The sequence below is a fragment of the Cupressus sempervirens genome, chromosome 3, assembly GCF_028749045.1.
Source record: "Cupressus sempervirens isolate cs-2001-9-10 chromosome 3, ASM2874904v1, whole genome shotgun sequence".
NCBI classification, from domain to species: domain Eukaryota; kingdom Viridiplantae; phylum Streptophyta; class Pinopsida; order Cupressales; family Cupressaceae; genus Cupressus; species Cupressus sempervirens.
The window spans coordinates 505790073-505812123 of record NC_143120.1 but is presented as its reverse complement, the minus strand read 5'-3'; the positions used below and the strand labels follow the sequence as shown (position 1 = coordinate 505812123).

At 33.3% G+C, this 22051-nt stretch overlaps 1 protein-coding gene across 3 annotated transcripts in view; it reads left to right on the top strand.

Moving 5' to 3' along the window:
- The first annotated feature begins 3684 nt into the window (after positions 1-3684).
- Positions 3685-22051, top strand: part of LOC149567403 (uncharacterized) — a 30569-nt gene continuing 12202 nt past the window's right edge. The window contains exons 1-3 of one of the 3 annotated variants that reach the window (XM_089820580.1): positions 3685-4133; positions 4563-4652; positions 4806-4860. The gene's annotated coding sequence lies outside the window, so the exon portion shown is untranslated. The remainder of the gene's footprint in view (positions 4134-4562; positions 4653-4805; positions 4861-22051) is intronic. The other 2 variants (XM_089820581.1, XM_089820578.1) reach the window with 2 other exon arrangements.

Here is a 22051-nt window from a genome sequence, read left to right as displayed (position 1 = left end):
CATACTTAAAAGAATGATTTATTTGTTTATTTATTTCTAAATCTTTCATCTACTAAATTGATTAATTATAATACTAATATTGAATAACTATTTCTACGGCAAGTACATGCCACTACGTGGCACTTGTTTCAAATAGGCAACGATAAAATAAATGTAATGAACAAAAAATTCTTAATTTTTATTTTTAATTGTGCAACTATTTATATATAAATAATTGAATTCTAATATCAATTTTTTTAAATTTATTTTCAAGAATTAAAACATGTTAAATAATAGTTTGATATCAAGATAGTCATACTTAAAAATATTTTCAATTTTAAAAATTTTTATTACTACTTGTTAGACATTAATTATCATAATATTTCACAACTTTTTTTCTTTTCTTGATTATATAAAAATGCAATTAATTGCATATAAGTTTAAAAAAATTAATTGTATTAGAATTCAAAGCATTTTTCTATTTAAAAAAATATATTTTTAATTTTTCAAATTCTAAATAATAATATATTTTATATAAAATTGGTTAAAAAATTAAATTGTAAAATTAAGATAATTTAAAATTATAAAACTAGTATCGATATCTTAAATAAATCTATCTAAATAAATGTCAATAGATATCCACTACAAAATAATTATAATTTAATTTACTACATTAAAAATTATTTATATTTCCTTTATCTCTATTTATTTAGCTTTTTGCTAACTTAAGCTTTTTATTAATCCCTATCTTATAGGCAGGAGACTATAGTTTTTGCCTTGCTTATACTGTTATTACTTTTTTCAAAAATTTGAAAACATTACCAAATGTTAAATGTCTCTTAATATCATTATTAAAATACATATTTTTCACACTTAAATGCTATTTTTTTATTGGTTATTACTATTTTTGCTAGTGGTTTAAACATTTTTAAAAATCCATTCAAATTTATTACTATGTGAAAGGAAAGTGGCTTAAATAAAGGACTGACGTTTAATTTCGCCTTAGTGGTTGCATTATATTCATTGAACTTCTACCACATGCATTTTATTGAGCAGTGATATATGCATTTTATTGTGCATTACATTTCACACCTAATCGTGATTAAAACTTATTGGATTAAAACTTATTGAATTAAAACTTATTGTTTTTAGGAGTTTTAATTTAGCATTTTCAAATTTAATTATAAAATGCATATAGTTAGATGCAAGTTTTTTAACTACATAATTTCTATTAAATATTTTTTGATGATTTGATTGGGTGAATCATTTTGAGTCTTATATGTGCAAGATTGAAATTAAATATTTTTATTTGTGAGTAAGTTAGTTTAGATGTTTATACTTTCAATATTCTATTTTTAAGAATTAATTTTTTTCATTCAACTAAAATATTTTTTAAAATATTATTTACACTTATGTTATATAATATTTTAAGAAACACTATTATATTTAATTATTAATATTAAATTTTTTTTATTTATATATTTTTATCTATTAATAATAGTATATATGATATATATGAGTAGAATTTAACTATATAAGATTTGCGTTGATTAAAATATTTTATATACTACGATAAATTTATTATTTTAATATTAGATTTATACTAAAACTATTAAAACTAAGGCAAGTACTAAGCCATTATATTACACTTGTTTTATATTTCATACTTGCTTTCTTGAATACTCACAAAGCTTTGGTTTTTTTTGGGATTGGGTTGGAGATAAGTAAAACTAGTGTAGTTGTCTTTCTCCATTTTCTCCATTATATTCTATAGCTCATTCTGCCTTATGGCTTTCTTGTCTTTTATATTATTTGAATTTTTTTTGTTCATATCACATCAACATTGGATTTGTATTGTATTGCAACAGCCTTACATATTTTTATAAAGGGTTTGTATTTATTGCAGGGATTCCATTCTCAATAACACATCAAAATAGAGTTATACAGAGTTCATATCCTTTAAGTAATGAAAACCTCAAGTCAGAGTGGTGTGTTATGTACTCCTTGGATAAAAATGGTGTTCAACATTATACTTTAGGAGAGGATATCTACTCTCATTACGAAATTAATAGTACATAGTTTTTGTCATTGTATGGAAGACTCCAGACATCTTCATTCTTCTTCTTTCCATAATTTTCTATGTTCTAGGTGTTTTTTATATTTGTAGTTACTAACTTTTAGTTTGTGCTACCATTCAATGTGAAGCTCCTCCTTAGTCATGTATCTATTCTCCTCCTTAGCCAGGTATATATTCTTTGACATCTCTTTTTAAAGGAAATATTTTTTAAAGATGGGGCTTTGCTTTCACGGTGAATATTCTAGTGTTTGGCCCATCTTGTAGTAAATTTCATAATTTCTTTTTGCTATTTGATTAATCTTTTTCTTGCCTTCAAATTTTTAAACAAATTTTTACAGGTGATATTTTGAGGGACAAATTGGTGTATTCAAATATCTTTTCTCTAAAACATCAACTATGAATATATATTGAAATAAGTATATACAATTATTTTATTATTATCTATCTTAAAATAAATTTATTTACAATAACTAATATTAATTTTGTTGCCATAAAATTGTTTGCAAGAAATGAATTGAATCTTATCCATACTATATATTTGTACATTATGTTCTAATTACATACTTACGGATGGATGGATATATTTATGATTAATACAAAATTTGACAAATCAATCAGTAAAACAATCATCTATTTTTCCACCAAAAGGCAGGGACTCTAGCTCTTGCAGAGCCCTTGTTTTCTATAATAATTTATATGGATATTTTATGTGATATTTATTAACTTATTTTTAAAAGTATATTCTATTTATAATAAAATTTAAACTTTTGACATGTAGATGGTTGTCAAATTTAATTTAGAAGAATAAAAGTTAACATTAACATCGTCACACCAATCTCACTCCCCCATTCTGCCATTGTAGAATGCCTATATGCATTAATTAGTATAATTTATATTATAATTATAAAATATATATGCGTGAGTATATATGTATATACGTATAATACATGTGTGTGTGTGTGCGCGTGCGCGTGCGCGTGTGCACATATACACACACACACACAAATTTTTTTTGTTTATGAGAGAGCTTCATATATTATGTGATGTTTATTTGATAATGGTTATATGATTAAAGACTAAATATGTTTATATCTTTAAATATCTAGATTAGAATTAATACATCGATTTATCAATTTTATATATTTATATTGTTAGTTAATCAATTTAATCTTCCATATAAGGTCACTTAATGCATCAATTCATCAATATAACCTAAATAAGATCATTTAATCAATTTCATATATTTAATACATCAATCAATATTTTAATTTTCCAATTTAAGACAAATGTAGAAAAATAATCTATTTGTAGACTTATAATTTAAGGTAATTTAATCAATTTAATGTTAATAAATAATAAATTATACCTATTTAATATAATAATCACTATTCAAATTTGTCAATGTAATACATCCCCTTAAGTCAATTAAGATAAACAATCTATTTGTAGACTAGATTTAAAATCATTTAATCAATTTACTGTTGATAAACAATCAATTATATTATAAAAACATTATATAAAATATATTTTTTCCTAACTAATTCTAATTCTCAATATATTATTAAATTATATTATAAAAATATTATATAAAAAATTATAAAAACAAACAAAAAGGTAAATTACATTTCAGCGATCTATTTTATACAGCAGCTACTGACAGGTACGACAGCAGACTGACGGTACGGGAGAGAAAGGGAAACGGCTGACGGAAATGCTAAACAGCACCGTAGCCGGTGCCCCCATTGCCCATCAAGGTGCATAATTATCCAGTGCGACTTCACGGCTTCAAACGCGGAAGGGAGGAAGGCCGATGGAACCAGGAGAGTACTATTGTTGAAAAATTAAAATAATTTTCACGCCTACATAGTATGCAAAATTGTTGATACATTCCCGTAGTACTCGCAATTCGTATTCTCCGTTTGAGAGGCTAGAAAAATCTTGTTGGAACCTCGATTTTTTGAATTGATCAAAGTAGCAGCTGTTGTGATAGGGTTTCGTAATATTTTTATTCCAAGCTCCGCCCATTGTTTTCAACAGCGTCTTCGAGACCATAACACAATTTGTGCAGAATTTTGAGGTAACCCACTTGCCATTTTGGGGGAAATCTGTACGCAGTCGAATCATTTTCGCTGTATTTTATTTAACTCGAAAACAGTCTTGTTGTTAATGTTAAATTAATGGAATTGGTTCTTTGGTTTTGTTCGGGGGGCTACTTTTAGATTTGCATGTCGTTTATTCTGAATAGATTGAAGCAATTCTTAGGGAGATTGGTTCCGGGTCGTCTCCTTTTTTTTGTAAAATTTGTAATTTGGTAGCGTTCGGTTTCAGTGATTATTTTTGGACGAAATCTGCATGTGGTTCAATAATTTTCATTATGGTTTACTTCATCTGAAACAATTCTATTATTTCCTGTTAAATAAATGGCACGGTTTCATGTCATCTATGGCTATTTTAATATATGAAGCTCCAAATTATAAAGCTAAGACTAAATGATGAGTTTTGGCAGGCGACAGAGGATTAACATATATCGAATGCAGACTGGTGAATAAATAGTAGTCTGCATATGTGAAGAGTATTGCTCCTCACTGGAATTAAGGTAGTTGAAAATAATCTGAAATGATTATAATATATTGAATGTAAACAATTTTCTTCCTACGCGCTCCAGGCTCAGCTAAATACTATTGTTTTAGTTTACTAATAAGTATGGAATTATAATAAATTTGTCTGTATGTTTTGATGCAAGCATCAGAGGTGAGTACTGTCAGATAGCCATGCTTAAAGAGAAGAGTTCGATCTTTACTCAGGTAAAAAATACAACCTGCAGCACTAATTGATCCGCCACATAGGCACCATAAACCTATGCATTTTAGACGTCTGTTGTAATTTAAAACTGTCAAACCACCAGCAGTTACTAGCCATCATTTCACAGAAAGCCACAGTACCATCATTGCGATGTAGTTTAATGAATGTGAATGCCATTAAAGATCTTCTGATCTGCATTCTAAGGTGTATGTGATGTCTATTTTGCGGATATTATTATATTTTGTCCTAAAATCACAAATTCAAATAAAATTAAGAAATTTCATTCATTTAAAGTACAAACTTACCAACCAAAAGATTCTTTCCCAATCCAAATCTTGTTGTAGGGCTGCAATCATGTTGGTCAACATTTGAAATGTAATCGGCCAACTATTTTCTTAAGGATAAGGAATCCAACAAGTGTATGTATAATCAATAGTGTTAATAATCATCCAAAGCACATACCTATAGTAACCATTGTAGGAATTAGATAGACACTTTGCAAACCACAATGTCAAGGATAGTTATCCTTGTATTGTGAGAGCATGTGGTGGAAAATGGTACACTCCATCCCTCAGTCCTTTGAGGCACTTCATCCTCCTTGATCAAGTCTAAGAGCACTAATCAACCTCCCACTTCATGTGGCTTCCGCTGATGGGTGGCATGCTTGATATGTGTATGAAGATTGTGTTTCTCCACCAAGCTTGGGAGCACATATACACATCCTAGCCCATGAGGCTTAACCACCTCTGAGAGGCATGCTTGATGGTGGTTATGTTGGGCCTTCACTTCTCACAAACTGGAAAGGTTGACCATCCTTCCTGTTTTGCAACCATTTCTATAAATGAATATGTCATCACATAGTTGGGAAATAACACTCAAATTGGAACAATGCAATTACTTACAATAATCCCAATATAATTTCAGCAAGGAATATATATATTGCAGTCATAAATTCATATTATACATTCACACATAATTGTGGAAAAATAAAAAATATCAAATATTAATCCAGGTGATAGCCATCCAGCAACAGTTATCATTCCTTTCCTTAGGTATTACTTGTAGCTTATTTTAATTTCATATTCTTTGGGTCAGACTCACCTGGGATTTGCCATCATGCAATTATTTCACATTCAACTTAGTCATAAATTCATATTTGGGAAATAACACTCAAATTGGAACAATGCAATTACTTACAATAATCCCTATATAATTTCAGCAAGGAATATATATTGCAGTCATAAATTCGTATTATATATTCACACATAATTGTGCTAATACTAGTCTGATAACAATAAATCAGTAAAAGTGTCATACCTTTTGGTTATGAAAATACATTTGCTTATATTGAAATGATGTACCTATTCTGGCAATCACTGTCCTTGTACTTTATATCTGCTGCCCTTTCATGATCACAGCTATTGAGGAAATATAAAAAGTATCAAATATTAGCCCAGGTGATAGCCATCCAGCAACAGATTTTATTCCTTTCCTTAGGTATTACTTGTAGTTTATTTTAATCTCACATTCTTTGGGTCAGACTCACCTGGGATTTGCCATCACATAATTATTTCACGTTCAACTTAGTCGGCCGTTGTTGAATTCACTATTCAGGAATTATTCAACATTTATCCTAGTTGACCCCTTTCATATAGTTAAATACTGCTATTTTCCCCCGAGTTGGTTCCTCTATATAGTTAAACACTGTCATTTCCCCCTGAGTTGGTCCCTCCCATATAGTTAATTGCTGCCATATTTTCCTGGTCTTGTTATTCAATGTAGTTCATTGCCCAAATTAATCATTTATAATTTTTTGCAACTAGATTTGATTAATGCTATGGCTTCTTAGGTGGGGGTATGCCAGTGTTTGCAAAAATGAGAGTATTGATGATTTTTGATGTCCAACAAGGGGATTTTGTGTCTGCTGACATTCGTGTGAGCCATAATATTTAAATGAACAAGTGACATGTTTTTTTTCCAAATCACAGTGTTGTTTTATCCCATATTTTATATATGGGGAGGTAATTTGCAGTTTGGATAGTTAATTTACTCCTTGTATCATTGAAGTTGTATTACAATGTATTCTGATTGTGCTTTGCAAGGCTGGTGAAATATTAGAGAAAATTATTGCTTTCATTCACCAAATAACGACCACTTCCATAACACGGTTAAAATTACGCTTTATGCACGTTTCTCTTATAGATAGATGTCAAGCATTGTCATTATGTCAAAGGTGTATGCTATCAATGCTGTTATATTATCATTATGCTATCTGTTGATATGAGTTTTGTTCCACTACAACATGTAGAATCAAACACTCAATTAGTGCAGTAAGGTACAGAGATATTGCCATAATCTTCTACATCACAGTTGGTTATTGATTTGGGAGACAATTTGGGACAACCTAATCCCAACACTCAGGAAATGGAGGATGAGATCATTTCAACATTAAAGAGATCAGATGAAGATTAATAGATGGAAGATGGTATGGATTTATCCACAATTCTTGAATGGTTAAGTGAAGGTATGGAGAAAAGGTTAGAGAAGGTACTTCCCATGGATGACAGTATTATGTTCTTGAGTAGAATTGGCAGAGTGAAAGAACCTAACCCAGCAAAGAAAATTCATAACATTACTAGAGATGGGTTTGGCTCTTGCACTTTGCATTTTGTTGTCATAGTTGGTGACAAGACTAGGGATGAAGTTACTCCCAATGATTACAACATCTCATTTGATATTGAGCCAGCAACTAAGGAGCAAGAATTTCAGGAGTGGAGAGACACTGCAAATGTCACTAAAGGATGCATAAATTCATAAAGGAAAGAGATGATCCCAAAATAGAGAATTTGATGACGGAGTTCATAAACAAACACATAAATCCATCAAGGCAGAAGAGTGGATCACTTACTTATTCCACATGTCTCTACTTCTCAGGGCTCACATTCTACTTGTGCCATGGTAAAAGGATGTACAAGTGAAATTGAGGAGCAAGCAAAGGACTTTCTTGCAAGGATAGTTCAAACATATGCAAGGACCACAATATTGATAAATAAATTGCAAGGATTGGAGGAGACATGGAAGGAGTTTCAACCCATATCTCAAGATATTGATGAGTATCCCTACATTCTAAGTCACAACATTCAGTGAATATAATGCTTCAAGTTCGGATTTTCTTGAATTAAAAAAAAAAAAATTGTTGGAGTTTGCCATTTTTTTGATTGGTAATATTTCACTTTTGATTGGAGCTATGAACTAGTGAGGCCACGAATCTTGGGGACCTCATCCTTGAATACAACAACCAAGAACCGCGAGCATGAAAGCCCAATAGGGACGCCAAGCCTGAGGGGCACAACCAACACATCCAACATGGGTCCAACACAGGGTTCGCGAGCACTCCTATCCCAATGACGATCTTGAATGTTGACTATCGTTCTCTCCATCTCCATTGGTGGGTGGCCTCAACACTGTGACCTACATTATGAGTACGCTATATACGTGCACCTATCTACCAACACACACGATAACCAAGGTGGGCCCAACCAACATTAACACTGTATTGGGCCAAGAGGGGATTTGAACCTTGGGTGCACCATTAATAGTGCCACCAAGTCACCACTACACCACAAGGTGATCCCCAAATAGGCTGAATGAGAGTTAAATGTGGTGTTGGAGTTCACCATTCTATTCGTGCAGAAAAATCTGGAGTATTATGAGCTTGTTTCTTAGTGTAAGCATTAAAAATTTGTTGTCTCCAAAGTTTCTAAATTTTTTTAGAATGTTTCTCGCCCATTATTTTCTATAAAGAATTGTTCTGGGGTTGTCCAATGATTCTTGGATTCAAAGGCAATCTCTAGGTGATTTTTCGTAAATCTGTAGTCTTGTGTGACGGAAAAACTTGGGCGTCATGTGGGTTTTTTTGTTGATTTTGTTGTGATGCTTGATGTTGTTAAATCGCTCCTAAGAGATTTGCTGCTCATAGCAAACTTCCTGAGGACAAAACAATTTGTTGTTAATGGCGTACGCTTGCACAGGATTCCAACATGAGACATTTTGGAATTGCTAGAATGTTTCTTGATATTTAATGGTGTCGTTGTGTGGAGATTTAAATTGAGCAACGCTTTTGACTTGCTCGCACTTTGACTTTGGAACTTAAATTTCTGCTTTTTGTCTTGGACCAAATCGCTTCAACCTCTTTATCACCACTTATTAAATTGAAATAGCATATAAAAGTAATATTAATAAATGTAGAAATGAATAAATAAATTTAACAAATATGCTAAACATTTAATTATTTAATATTATATAATTTTATGACAATTAAAATATTAAAAATATTTTTTCAATACTTATTGAGTTTTCTGTTTTGTATAGTTAAGAATAAAATATTATATTTTTGAATTATATAAAGGCAATTTTAATTCGATTATTTTCCTGAATTTTTTACCCGTGTCAAACTTCATTCAAATTTTATAGTTGGGGAAGTCTACTCGAACTCAAATTCGAAATCTTGACTCGAGGGAGTAATTGACAGGGCCCCGTTTGATTGTTAGAATTAGACAAGAATTGGGATGCCCAATGCCTGAAAATTTCAAATATGTTGTTTGGGTGCGCAAAATCGGAATTGAGATGTGGGGAAATGTGGATTTGGTATCCCCATTTGAACCCCAAAACAAGAATTCCATCTCCCTTCAAAATGCTTGTTATTTGGAATTCATGTTTCAAATCCCATTTTTCCAAAATAAGGATTTGTAATGTCCCCATCTTTTTAACAACTCAGTGGAGTTCTTAGCCTTTACATTCTTCAAAGGCTAAGTGAAGAAATAACGAGAAATTGATTAAATTAATTTCTTATAAAGTCATTAAAATAAATAAATTAAAAGGTGACTTTATATATAATTAATTAATTTTTTAGAAGCACAATTAATTATTGTATTGCAAGGGAGAAGCTTTTAGAGAGTGCATTTTCTAGAAATACAATTAATTATTGTATTGGAAAGGGGGAAGCTTCTAGAGAATGCAATTAAATAATATTTTATTTCCTTCTAGAAGGGTGAAGGAAAAGAATAAATAGAGGTGAGAGCTTCATTGTTAATCATCCGATTATTGTGAATTGCATTTGATAAGAACTTGGGAGAAGAAACTAAGGTTTCTAATTTTAGTCAGCCATTGGAGAATGTCAACTCTTCAATGTTGCAATCATTTGAGGTGGTGAAATATTCATTGAATTTGGTATTCAAGAGAGCTTCAATTCAGGAGTTCTATTTGTTCTTAAATTGGAGCATACATTTATTGTTGGCTACTACAGTACGCAAGAACGATGTTGTGTTACAATATTTATGCTTGATTCATCACCATCATTGGGCATCACTATTATCAGGTTCCTCTTGCAGCGTAGTTAACATTGTAATTTTTTTTAGGGCATATGATTTTGCTGTGATAATTCAGAATCAGATTTTGGCATTACCGTAGTCATTATTGTAAGCCATTTGTCTTGGCAAACTTATAGCAACATTGTACATGAGAATGAATTCAATAAAGGTGACACATGTTGCATACCATTTGTTTGACGAAATGTCCATCTAATAGCATATATGATCAGCATAATAGTTGTATGTCAATTGTTTGTCAAAATGTTAGTTGGGTAGAGGTATGCAATTCCATATTTAGTTTCCATGTATATGTTTTGAAAATATCAAAAGAATTGCACTTGCATATTAGTTCATTGTAAGAGGGATTGTAATATCATTTGCGAACATTCTAAATTTCTTAGCATTGAAAGGCAGCAATACAAGTGTTTAACAATATTCCTTGACTAAAATCTGTCAGTTTGGGCAAGGGATATTACAGGATTCTAAATAAAGTGAAATTTAAGTGGGATTGACATTTGAATGCCCATTTTTTTAGCTATTGTTGCCCTCGAAGTATGCCCAACTCATTTGATCAGAATAATATTTGGAAACAAAACTGATGCTTTATTTTCATAAAATAAAAAACATTAAAATGACCAAACCAATTAGTGTGCTAAAATTTGAGACTTGGGTCTGAGCAATTTTATGAAGAAAAGCTCCAAGTTATTATGATAATAGGAACCAAACTATTGCTTTTCCTCCAACATTGTTCATTGATGCCCTCAGTCAACCATATTTAAAGGATAAAATGGTAGATGCTTTTATTTTATCATTCTATGTCTAAGATGATGCCTGAAGTATTTCAATTTCACTTCTAACTCATGTCTTGCTTTGGATCATTTAATGTTTAGACTTCTTATGGAAATGAAATTGGTGTTTTATTCTTTGCATGTGGCCAAATACCCAGTGGGACTACGAAGACTTGTGAAAGATTTTGAAAGTAGTTGTCTTGATCAGTTTGTGGAAGATTTTGAAATGCAGTGCGTGACGACAAGGTGTAGGAGGTTGTAGGTTCGAGTCTCGTGCCTTGAGTTTCGCATACCTAGCTTCCAGTTTTGGTTTGCGCCCATACTCTATTCCCACTGGATGGGTAGTAATTCTCATAACTTCCTTGTCAATGATTTGAGAGAGGAGCTCTTCCATTGCACTAATGCTCCATTTGTCTCTACTTCCCTCTTGCTTTGTCACCATTGAGGGCTGAAATTGTTCCACATTAGGTGCTGCACATCTTACATCTGATTTCTCCAACCCTCTCTTTTCATGATATTGATTCTGTTGGATTTCCAAACTTCATTTTCCCCACATCGGCTCCATTTCTGATTTTTTGCCCGTTTGACTAACTACACACTCTCAAAAACAAATGTGGTTCCCACTGTTGAAAATGTTGTGTGAAAGGTTAAAATCTGATGTGGTCGGGCACTGAGAAAATTGGAGATATGAACCGCCTCTCACTATAACTTTTATTTTCATCTTTGAAACCACATCATTCATATTTTGAACCAAACAGGCTTGGAATAACAAATTATGAATATCAAATATTTTTGGGTTTGGACCAAATGGTCCCAAAATAAATTTCGGAAATCATAATCTAGATTTCAAGTTCCAGAATCCCAAATCCATGATTTCGAATGCCAATTCTTAAATCATATTCCAGCAACCAAACAGGCCCTAGAGGAATTGCATTTGACTTTGGTCATTGGAATCTTTTATTGGTCACAAGGAGGACTGCATATGAGCAAACACAATTAAAATGTGTGAATATTGAGGGTCCTATCTTGGAAATTTGTTTGGTTTGGACATTGATGCTTCATGTGAGTTAAATTTGTATGAATTGAAGGAGAAGATGAAATCAATTTGTTTCGAAGGCACAAACTCTCTTGGGAAGAGTCAATTGAATGGATTTTTCTCACTTATGATCTCTAAAAGTGGTCCACATAGGCATACTTCAGATTGGGATAATACATTGGATAGTTGCATGTTGAAGATATAAGTTATATAGATACAACATGACAACCTTACTAGTACCGACATAGAGGAAATTAGTGCAATTTTGCTTAAGTTCATTGATTTTGCTAAAAGGGAGAAGGAAAAGGGAATGCACATCTTGGATGGGTTGTATGATGACTAGGTAGCTTCCTTGCTTCCTATTGGTCCTCAAGCCATTGGATTTTCTTGTTGGCTTATTTTGTGGTGCGTTATTCTCATTAGCTATTTTGGTTACTCTAATCAGGGTTTGTAATGGATTCATTTGGGCGATTGATTCTAAATCAATCTTGGCCATTCATTGTAATTGGGGCTCCTATATAAACACCACCTTTCTCATTTGTAAATGAGGTTGTTGGAGAATCAATGCTAATATTCTGTCAAATTTGATTTATTATTCGTTGTTGTGTTTTGCATGGCGAATGATTGTGATTTTGTTTGAAGTATTGCATGGTGATCTACATCCCTCACTTAGAATTGATTTCATTTCAAGTAACTCAGTTGGATGAAAGAAATTGTATGTTTACTTGTTAGACTCGGACGTAAAACTAGGCCGCTTGCCTCTTGCTGATTGTAAGTATGCTGTGCATTGTTAGCTAGGGATTGAATTTACTCAACTTCAATTGATATTGAATTTTAGTTTGCATCCATTGTTATGAATGAAGAGGAGTATTGATTTGAAATCATTCCAGTATACCTTAGTAGCTTGTTCTAGGTGGGTGGAGTCGCTGACAAGATTGCATCTGTAGTGGAACAAAACAAACATCAATGCTCTCCTTGTTGTCAGGATATCCATAATATTGCTGTAATTTAAATTACTTTTGTCATGTCTTGTCAAAGCATCTGTTTTTAGGGCGAATAGAATCCAGCTATGATGGGTACCTTTCTTCCAGAAGGTTACTGAAATTTTAATTACTTTTGTCATGCCATGTTAGAGCATCTATGTTATGGAAGGACAGGGTCAATCTATGGTGGATAGCCCACTTGCAGATATTAATGGAATTATCATAAACATGTTGCAGTTGTTTGTAGAGGTACAGAGGTGCCTGTGTTAAGTTTCTGAGGCCTGCTGCTCATAAACTGTTGTGCATTGGCACAATGTTTGCACTACATTCTGCCATAGTGATTTTTTATGACTATGTTTTGAAAGAAAATAAGGCTATGCTTGAGGACAAATCCAGTCAAGTTTTAGAGGTGGAGCTCAAGAAGGGCAGTATGCTTATAGTGTTAGTTCATTGTTTGTGCTGGTATTCTCAATGAATGTGCAAGAGTATTGTAACGTTCTTTATTTGAAGGAAGCGTATGAAGGTTGTTAGTACTAGTTGAGTTAGTCCTAAGTAAAGAATAGCGCATTCTCACTCTTGGTGTAATGTGTTGGCTTTTACATGGGCCTATTAGAAATTTGATTAAAGGTTTTTCTTGTGGCGAACTTGTGGATGTTGCAAATATGTTCTAGGCCTACTTGAAAATGTAATAAATGATGGAGTGCATATATAATGTCGATTAGATTCATTCCAAGGGTGCTTAAGTGAGTAGAAAATTACTGTGGCAAAAGTTGTGCAAGTTGTCTACTCAATTTGTTTCAAGTGTGCAAATTGAAATGCGGATTTTGTGTACTATGTGAGTGTGTTTTGAAGTAGATTAGATCAAAGAAATGTTGGAGGCTCAGCATTGAAGGTCTGTATGACATATTTTTGCATATTTGGTTGTAAATGAGGTTGATGCCTCATTATTTGAGGTAGTGCTCAGTTCTTGGATATGGAGATTTGTGTTTCCTGTAGCTTGGTGCCTGCAAAATCTAATCAGGGATTGGTGTCTTTGACTTGGGTTGTGTAACGCCCCTCCAGGGAACCCAAAAGAAATCAACCTAAAGTTTCACTAAGTGTGCCAAACATTTTTTTTTTGAAAGATAATAACATCGACAGATATAATAGCGGAAGCATTAACTCGGATACATAACAACCATGATAAAACAGATTACATCTCTTAGGGTTCTGTGACGTTGAATCACATTTAAGCTTAATTAATATTAAATCTAACACATAACCAAAATCCACATCATGGAATAATCACAAGTACAAATCCATTTAAAGAATATACAATTACATAGGATGCCACTTGGCAATAATCAAAATGCACAATCATCCACTGTACAAGTCATAGGGTATGAAAAGCTGAAAGAATATACATCACAAAATAAATACATCATCTCATAAGATCTTTGGTAATTAAATACATACAACAGAGTATAATCATCCAATAGAAATATACGATCAGATAGAAAGGAACATCTGCACAAGCACATCCAACAATGACATCCAGTGGTCGGATCTCAATGGTAAAAGAAAAATGCACTACCACCCGACCTTGTGGAACCTAAATGGTCCACTCCCACTGTGCTGAGGAGATAAACTCAAGTCTCATACGGATATCAAAACACAAGTCATAACCAACATCTAGGTCAAGGAAACACCTGAAAGCAAACTATCTCAAAGGGTACCAAGACACAAGTATCAACTAATCCCAGAGGCAACAAAGACACGTAGGAAATCTACTATGTACGTGGGCAAGTTTCATCGCATGAGCTAACTCTAAGGTTACCCTGACAGCCTCTCTGAACTCTGGCCCCCTAGTGTCTCTATAAAGCATCAATATCCTTTCGTATAGACAAGGCATACTAACAAGTCAACTCTAAGGTTACCCTGGTAGTCTCTCAGGACTCCGGCCCCCTAGTGACTTTATGTGGCACCGTATCTTAATAATTTATTTTAAACCAAATGTTATCACTTATTAAAACAACTTACAATGGATTACCAAGGCAGCCTCTTTAGGGCTCTGGGCCTCCATTGCAAACCACTTCCCAACATGACATACAAATAACCTACCTAAAGCTCAGTAAAGCAGAATATCTCATAAGATCATAACATACACATCAGTTCTTAAACAAGCAATTGGAAAGCACTGAAATATCATTGATCAAAATCACAAATTTCACCAATACAATCATCCTAACAGGACTGATCCAATATCATGTACACAAATACCATCCCATGACATCACATGACATCACCAAAAACAAAACACAATAATCACCTGTCCTATACAAGCAACTGGAAAGCAATCCAAAGATAACTGATCAAAGACTCAAAGGTTATACCAGAAAAGTCATACCATTCCCCTCAATTCTACACAAGAAACTAGAAAGTACAACAAATCATCTGATCAAACTCATCAAAGAACACACATGACACATCACCATAGTTGGGTATAAAATATTGTAACCAAAATAAGCCATAACATCATCACAAAACAAAACCCCCAAGCCTCTGGTAAACATCCTGATTGCTCAAAGATCTAAGTCAAACTGAACCCAACATTAGTAAACCACACGTCACATAAAGTACATACAAAAGTAACTTTCATAATTCATTAGGTTTTGAAAACATAAAAGTTCAATTTTCACTATGGTTTCAAGTTCTCATTTTTTGTTTTCAAGTATTATAGATTCACTAAAGTTTTTGGGTCCACGCAAGTCTCAACACTCAACAATTCATAAAAAGTTGTTTAAACATTGTTTCATAGTTCAATTTGTTATCAAAACACAAGATTTAATAAACATACACATTATAGTTTTCGTCTTTTCAAAGTATGATAATTGCTAAGGTATTCCAATTATCAAAAGATATAATAGATTTTCCCTTATAATAGAAATCATTTTCATAATTACATCATCAAGTAAAATCCGAGTTTACTTTAAAATAATTATTTTCCCAAATTTACAATTACCCATTTACCTCACAATTATATTGTAATAACAAATCAATTAAAATTTCAATTAATTATATTTACAACCTCATAATTAAATATTATTAGTAAACTATAATTATCTATTGTTAAATTATTAATACTAATAATTATTTAATTAATAATAAAATAATATATATAATATATTATTTATTAATAATAATTATTAAATTAACTAACACAATATTAATAAAAATCTTATTAATAATAATATTATAATTAATAATTAATAATTAATATTAATATTATTATTAATATAAAACAAAACTTAAATAAAAAAATAAAAAATCCCATTAATTAAATGCGATATAAATTACATATCCCAAATCGTATGGCTGCCTTGGCAGGTGTTGCTACGGTAGTCAGGGAGAGGAGGATAGGGGGATGGTGGCTCCCACCCACCATTTTAAAACTATATTTATGTTTTTTAAACAAGTGGCCGATAAGAAACAGGGAGGGAGGAGGAGGGAGGTGGGGTTGGTGGCCCGCCTCCCCAAAACAATGTAATTTATTTTATTTTTTAAAAAACAAAATCGATCATAGTACCTCGTACAAATTCATACGCTTTTTCATGTTTTTTCTCAAAGATATGTGATAAAAACTATCATAGTAAGAAATTTATTGTGGTAAAATTTTATTACCATATATTTTTTAATAAATTTCTAATACAGACCTAATAGGAAAAAATGGATAACTAATCAAATTTCACAACTCAAATCTTGATTTCTTTTCGAAACCCTACCCGATTAAAATATAATTCTATAATATTACAAAACGAGGGTCTCTATATTTTCAATACATATACAAATGTCTCTCAATCAAAGAACGATAAATTTACAAGGGTTTCAACCCAATTTACAAAAACTTTGAAACAGATCCATCTAGACATGAAGAAGACAAAAATTCGAAGAACGGAAAACTCTTGTACAAATAAACCCACAAGATCCTACCCGGATCAGATGCTGAAAACGACAAATGCACGAAGTACGCAAGTAATCTCCCTTCTTCTGAACACCTTGGAAAGCTGCTCCTCCAACTCCTGGTATGCAGAAATGAGTTCTGATTTCCTAATAAAGAGCTGTTCCCCAAATTAGGGCTTCAATTGTGCAATCACGCGAAACCCCTTTGCCTTAATTACTTTATTATATTTTAATTTTCATGCACTAACTTTTGCAATTTAATTAAAATAATCTTTATTAATCACCTTTTTCTCTTTTATTAAATCATGATACATTGTAAATAAAATACTTATTAATTCAACTAATAATAATATTTAGAGTTTATTATAAAAAGAAACTCCTAAATATATTATTATTAAATTAAATAAATATGCTTACGCCAATATTAGAACTTTCAATAAAATCTTTAAATTTAATTCTTTTATTTAATTAATTTCTCAATTAATTAAATATAATTAAATATCAAATTTTCTTTATAAATTTTTCATTAAATTATCTTTTAATATGATTTAATTATAACTGAAAATCACCATAGACCCACAAAGCTAAATACAACAACTCAACTGAAGACAAAGAACATAATCAAACTCCAATCACAAATTCATGTCATTAACGAATTTGGATGGGTAAACAACTTCGATACTTGTCCTACTTTCTAGGACAATTGGCTTAGGTTAGGGTTTGGACTCAAGAATTATCTCCTCACTTTTACCATTTAGATACTGAGATAGGGCACGCTCATCCTGGCAATTTCGGGAAGTCGATGCTCGGTACTTGCAATCTGCATAAAATCCACGCATGTACATACACATATAATTTAAACTAAACAGGCAATGGCGGGAAGTGGTGCATTGTGTAGATCCCGACTAGCAGGTGACTACGACTCCCTCTCCCAACCACATTAGAAACGTCAATCATAAAGTAAAACATACAAGTACACTATACACATGCAAGTATGGGGTAAGTATCTATAGAAACCACATATAAATCACACATATAACTAATAATCATGAGATAACTGAAATCACTATATGAACATACATGTATCATCATTGAAATAATCATGAATACATGAAATAACTAAGTAACCCAACACATATATCAACTGAATATGAAATGCATCTAATTAAATCTAGTAACTAAGTACCACTACTCATAAAGCATAATCATAATATTAGCTGAAAAGAATTCAGCAATACGACAATAAAAGTCAACTAGGTGTAGGCATTACAGGTTGTAATATATGTGGGTTAGTGAATACAAAATATTGTAAACTTTATATTATCTTTGGGAGGCTGCATTTGGATAGTATTTCCAAGCAACTATTCGCACCATGGTTTTGCCCTTCTTAATTTTCACATAACTCTGGTGTTCTATGTTAAAGTTTGTAGCTGTGATAGAAATCTTTCTTTATTCTTGTAAAATTGAAATATGTGTTATGACCATTATGCTCACCTTCATATGAAAGAGATATTTGTGAGAATATTTAAGTCAATATTATATAAAAAGACATGTGTCATAAGTCATGCAAAGGGGCATGTGTATGAAAATATTATATTTGGAAATTTGAATGGTCTCAAATTTTGTAATGTCCCCATCTGTTTAGCAACTTAGTGGAGTTCTTAGCCTTTACGTTCTCGAAAGGCTAAGTGAAGAAATAATAAATTGATTAAATTAATTTCTTATAAAGTCATTAAATAGATCAAAATTAAAAAGTAACTTTATATTTAATTAATTTATTTTTTTAGAAGCACACTTAATTATTGTAGTGCAAGGAGAAGCTTCTGGACAGTGCATTAATTATTGGAAAGGGGGAAGCCTCTAGTAATTTAATTTTGTGGAAGCACAATTTATTTTTGTATTGCAAGGGAGGAGTTTCTAGAGAGTGCATTAATTATTGGAAGGGGGAAGCTTCTAGTAAATGCATTTAATTAATATTTTATTTCCTTCTAGAAGGGTGAAGGGAATGTATAAATAGAGGTGGGAGCTTCATTGTTTAGCATCCGATTATTGTGAATTGCACTTGACAAGAACTTGGATGTGTGAGTTACAGATCTGTTCTTGGCATTAGAGGACATCTATTTTCTCTTGTGACATTCTAGACGTCATTCCCTTGGAGTTTGGCCTTCGGAATTTATTGTTATCAACTCCATTAACAGGTAGTGTGAGTACATTTCCAGCTATAGGTAGATTGGGTGTAATTAGTGAGTTGAAGAGTTTGTTATGAATTTGATTTCATGATGCTGGAGTAATTAGTGAGTTTGGTATGTATTTAGTTTTATTAGTTTGAAAACTAATATTATTTCAGCAGTAGTTCAATCTTCAGTTTGCATAAATTCCTTCTTGTTCATGTTATGTGGTTTCAAATCTATGCAAAGACATTAAAATCTCTATCAGTAGTTGGTTCAGTTCTTGGGCATTACCAGGGTGCCCATTAGAGTGGTATCAAAGCCAGGTTGTCCTGCCATCCTGTGGAGGTCTTATAGGGAATTTGGCACAATCGGATAGAGGGAAAAGTGTTTGACAAAATGTCAAAACACTAGAAGAAGAAATTAAAAGAGCTAAGCGTTTATGTTTGAGCATGCGACATGGGCTTTATAATTTCCGCAATACCAGAGCAAGACAAAATAGGAGTTCAGACTTGCAGAGTGAGTAGTCTAGTTCATCCGTGCAAAGGGACATACAATCCAGTCATACAGACATAGAGGAGATATTCGTTGAACAGGACAGCAGTATGGGTGAACAAGATGATAAGGATATAGGACTAGGCGGAGGCAGGAATACTTGTCCAGATTAGGAGGATGTAATGTTTAGACGGTTGTTGGGTACATTAGAGGAGGGGCAGCATATTCAACAGGAGCAAAATAGGCGAATGGATATGATGGTGCAGCTTATGGCTAGACAGATGGGCATCAACTTACGGCTAGACAGATGGGCATCAATATTAATCCAGGCAATGCCAATAATGGAAACAATAACAATGGGGGAAACGATAATAATAGGGGCAATAATAATAATGGAGGCCGAGGCAAGAACAACGGTCTTGAGAATAACATTAATGATAATAGACATGGCAACAGTGGGAATGAGGCTGATAACTTTAGACATCAGCTCGAACAGCGAGCTCGAGACCTTTCTACCAACCTTCCCACCCAGAGATCCGGTTCAACCGGTTAATGAACCGCAAATTACCGAGTTATAGGATCAGTTTAGGAGGGACTGGGAGGCTAGTGGAGCGGAGTTTTAGGTGGATATTTCCCTCAGAGATTATAGACTTGAGGATGAGACACATGCCTAGATCAGGAGGGAGAAATCAAAACTTTGAGCTGAGAAAGAAAGTTGGAAAACTTTCTTTACCTTATTATGATACTTTAGGGAAGATGACCGCACGAGCTTGGGTACAGAAGGTAGATAGATACTTGCAACTGAATCCTATACCTGAGGAGGAGCTATAAAGTATGCGGCTATTCACTTGGATGGACTGGTGCATGAGTGGTGGCACCATGGCATGGTAACCTTGGGGCACAATCAGATTACATCTTACGAGGAGTTTACTGAGAAGCTCATAGGGAGATTTGATACCAGGGATCTCGAGTTACAGTTTAAGGAGTTGGCACAACTCAAGCAATGGGGATCAGTTGAGACGTATATCAGTGAATTTCAGAGGTTAGCTGTGTTGGTCACAGATATTTTAGAGAGGAGGTTAGTAGTGTTGTTTATGGATGGAATTTTAGATCCCTTGAGGGGTTGGGTCAAGGGGCATGATCCAACTACATTATAGGAGGCTACTAAGAAGGCTCATGACTTAGCACCTTTTTCTTTTAGGAGCAGATTTCAGCATAGGGATTCTTATATGAAAAGGGACAAGGAGAAGGACAAAAAATCTTTTCACAAGGATGCTCAACCAAAAAGGGATAATAAGTTGGATAATGACACCCTGAATGAGTTGAGGAAGAAGAAGCTATGTTTTCATTGTAGAGAGCCTTGGAACTTATCTCATAAGTGCCTGTTCAAGGCTAAGGCAAATCCAATGGAGTACAGTTAGAGAGGGAGGATCAACACTCTGATTCAGATGAGGATAGCACTATAGAGGAGAGCAACAGTCCTGAGGATGAGAAGTCATTGGCACGATTAACGGGAACTTAGAAGGCAGTCACATTTAAGGTCAAGGGTACTATCCAGGGGTAGAAAGTGATCTCACTCATTGACACTGGGGCTACACATAATTTCATAGATGCACAATTGGTAGCCAAGAGAGGTCATGAGTTGGAGGATGAGTTCTATGTAGTAGACATGGGAGACTATGATGTCATCCTTGGCATGACATGGATGGCCTCGCTAGTCGAGTTCATACTCAACCTAGCAAAAGTGGAGATGAGGTTTCAACATGAGGGGAGAATTGTTGTACTTAGAGGACTTTCAGATGGGAGTTGTAGAGTAGTCTCCCTGAGGAGAATGTAGAGACTTTTTCGGCATAATGACATAGAGTGGGCAGCAGAATGTTTCACTATGCCAGCTTTACGGGAGCCATAGGTGAAGAGTCATCCACTAGATATCCAGGAGATACTTGACAGGCACACTAAGATATTTGGTGAGATTCCGCATGGAGTTCCTCTTGACAGGGGGATAGAGCATGTTATTGAGCTCGAGGAGAGAGTTATGATTACTCCCTATCGTCATCCTAAGAAACACAAGGATGGGATAGAGAAGGCAATTAAGGAGTTGTTGGAGATGGGGCATATCAGGCCTAGTAAGAGCCCTTTTGATTCAGCAATAGTATTGGTAAAGAAGAAGGATGGGACGATGCGCATGTGCATTGATTACAGGGCATTAAATAAGAAGACCATTAAGAACAAATATCCCATCCCACAGATAGATGAGTTGATTGATGAATTGCATGGTGTATGCTTTTTTACGAAGATTGATTTATGGGCAGGGTATCATTAGATCAGGATGAGGGAGGAGGACATTGAGAAGGCAGCTTTTCGGTGTCACTATGGCCACTTCGAGTTTTTGGTTATGCCATTTAGGCTAACCAA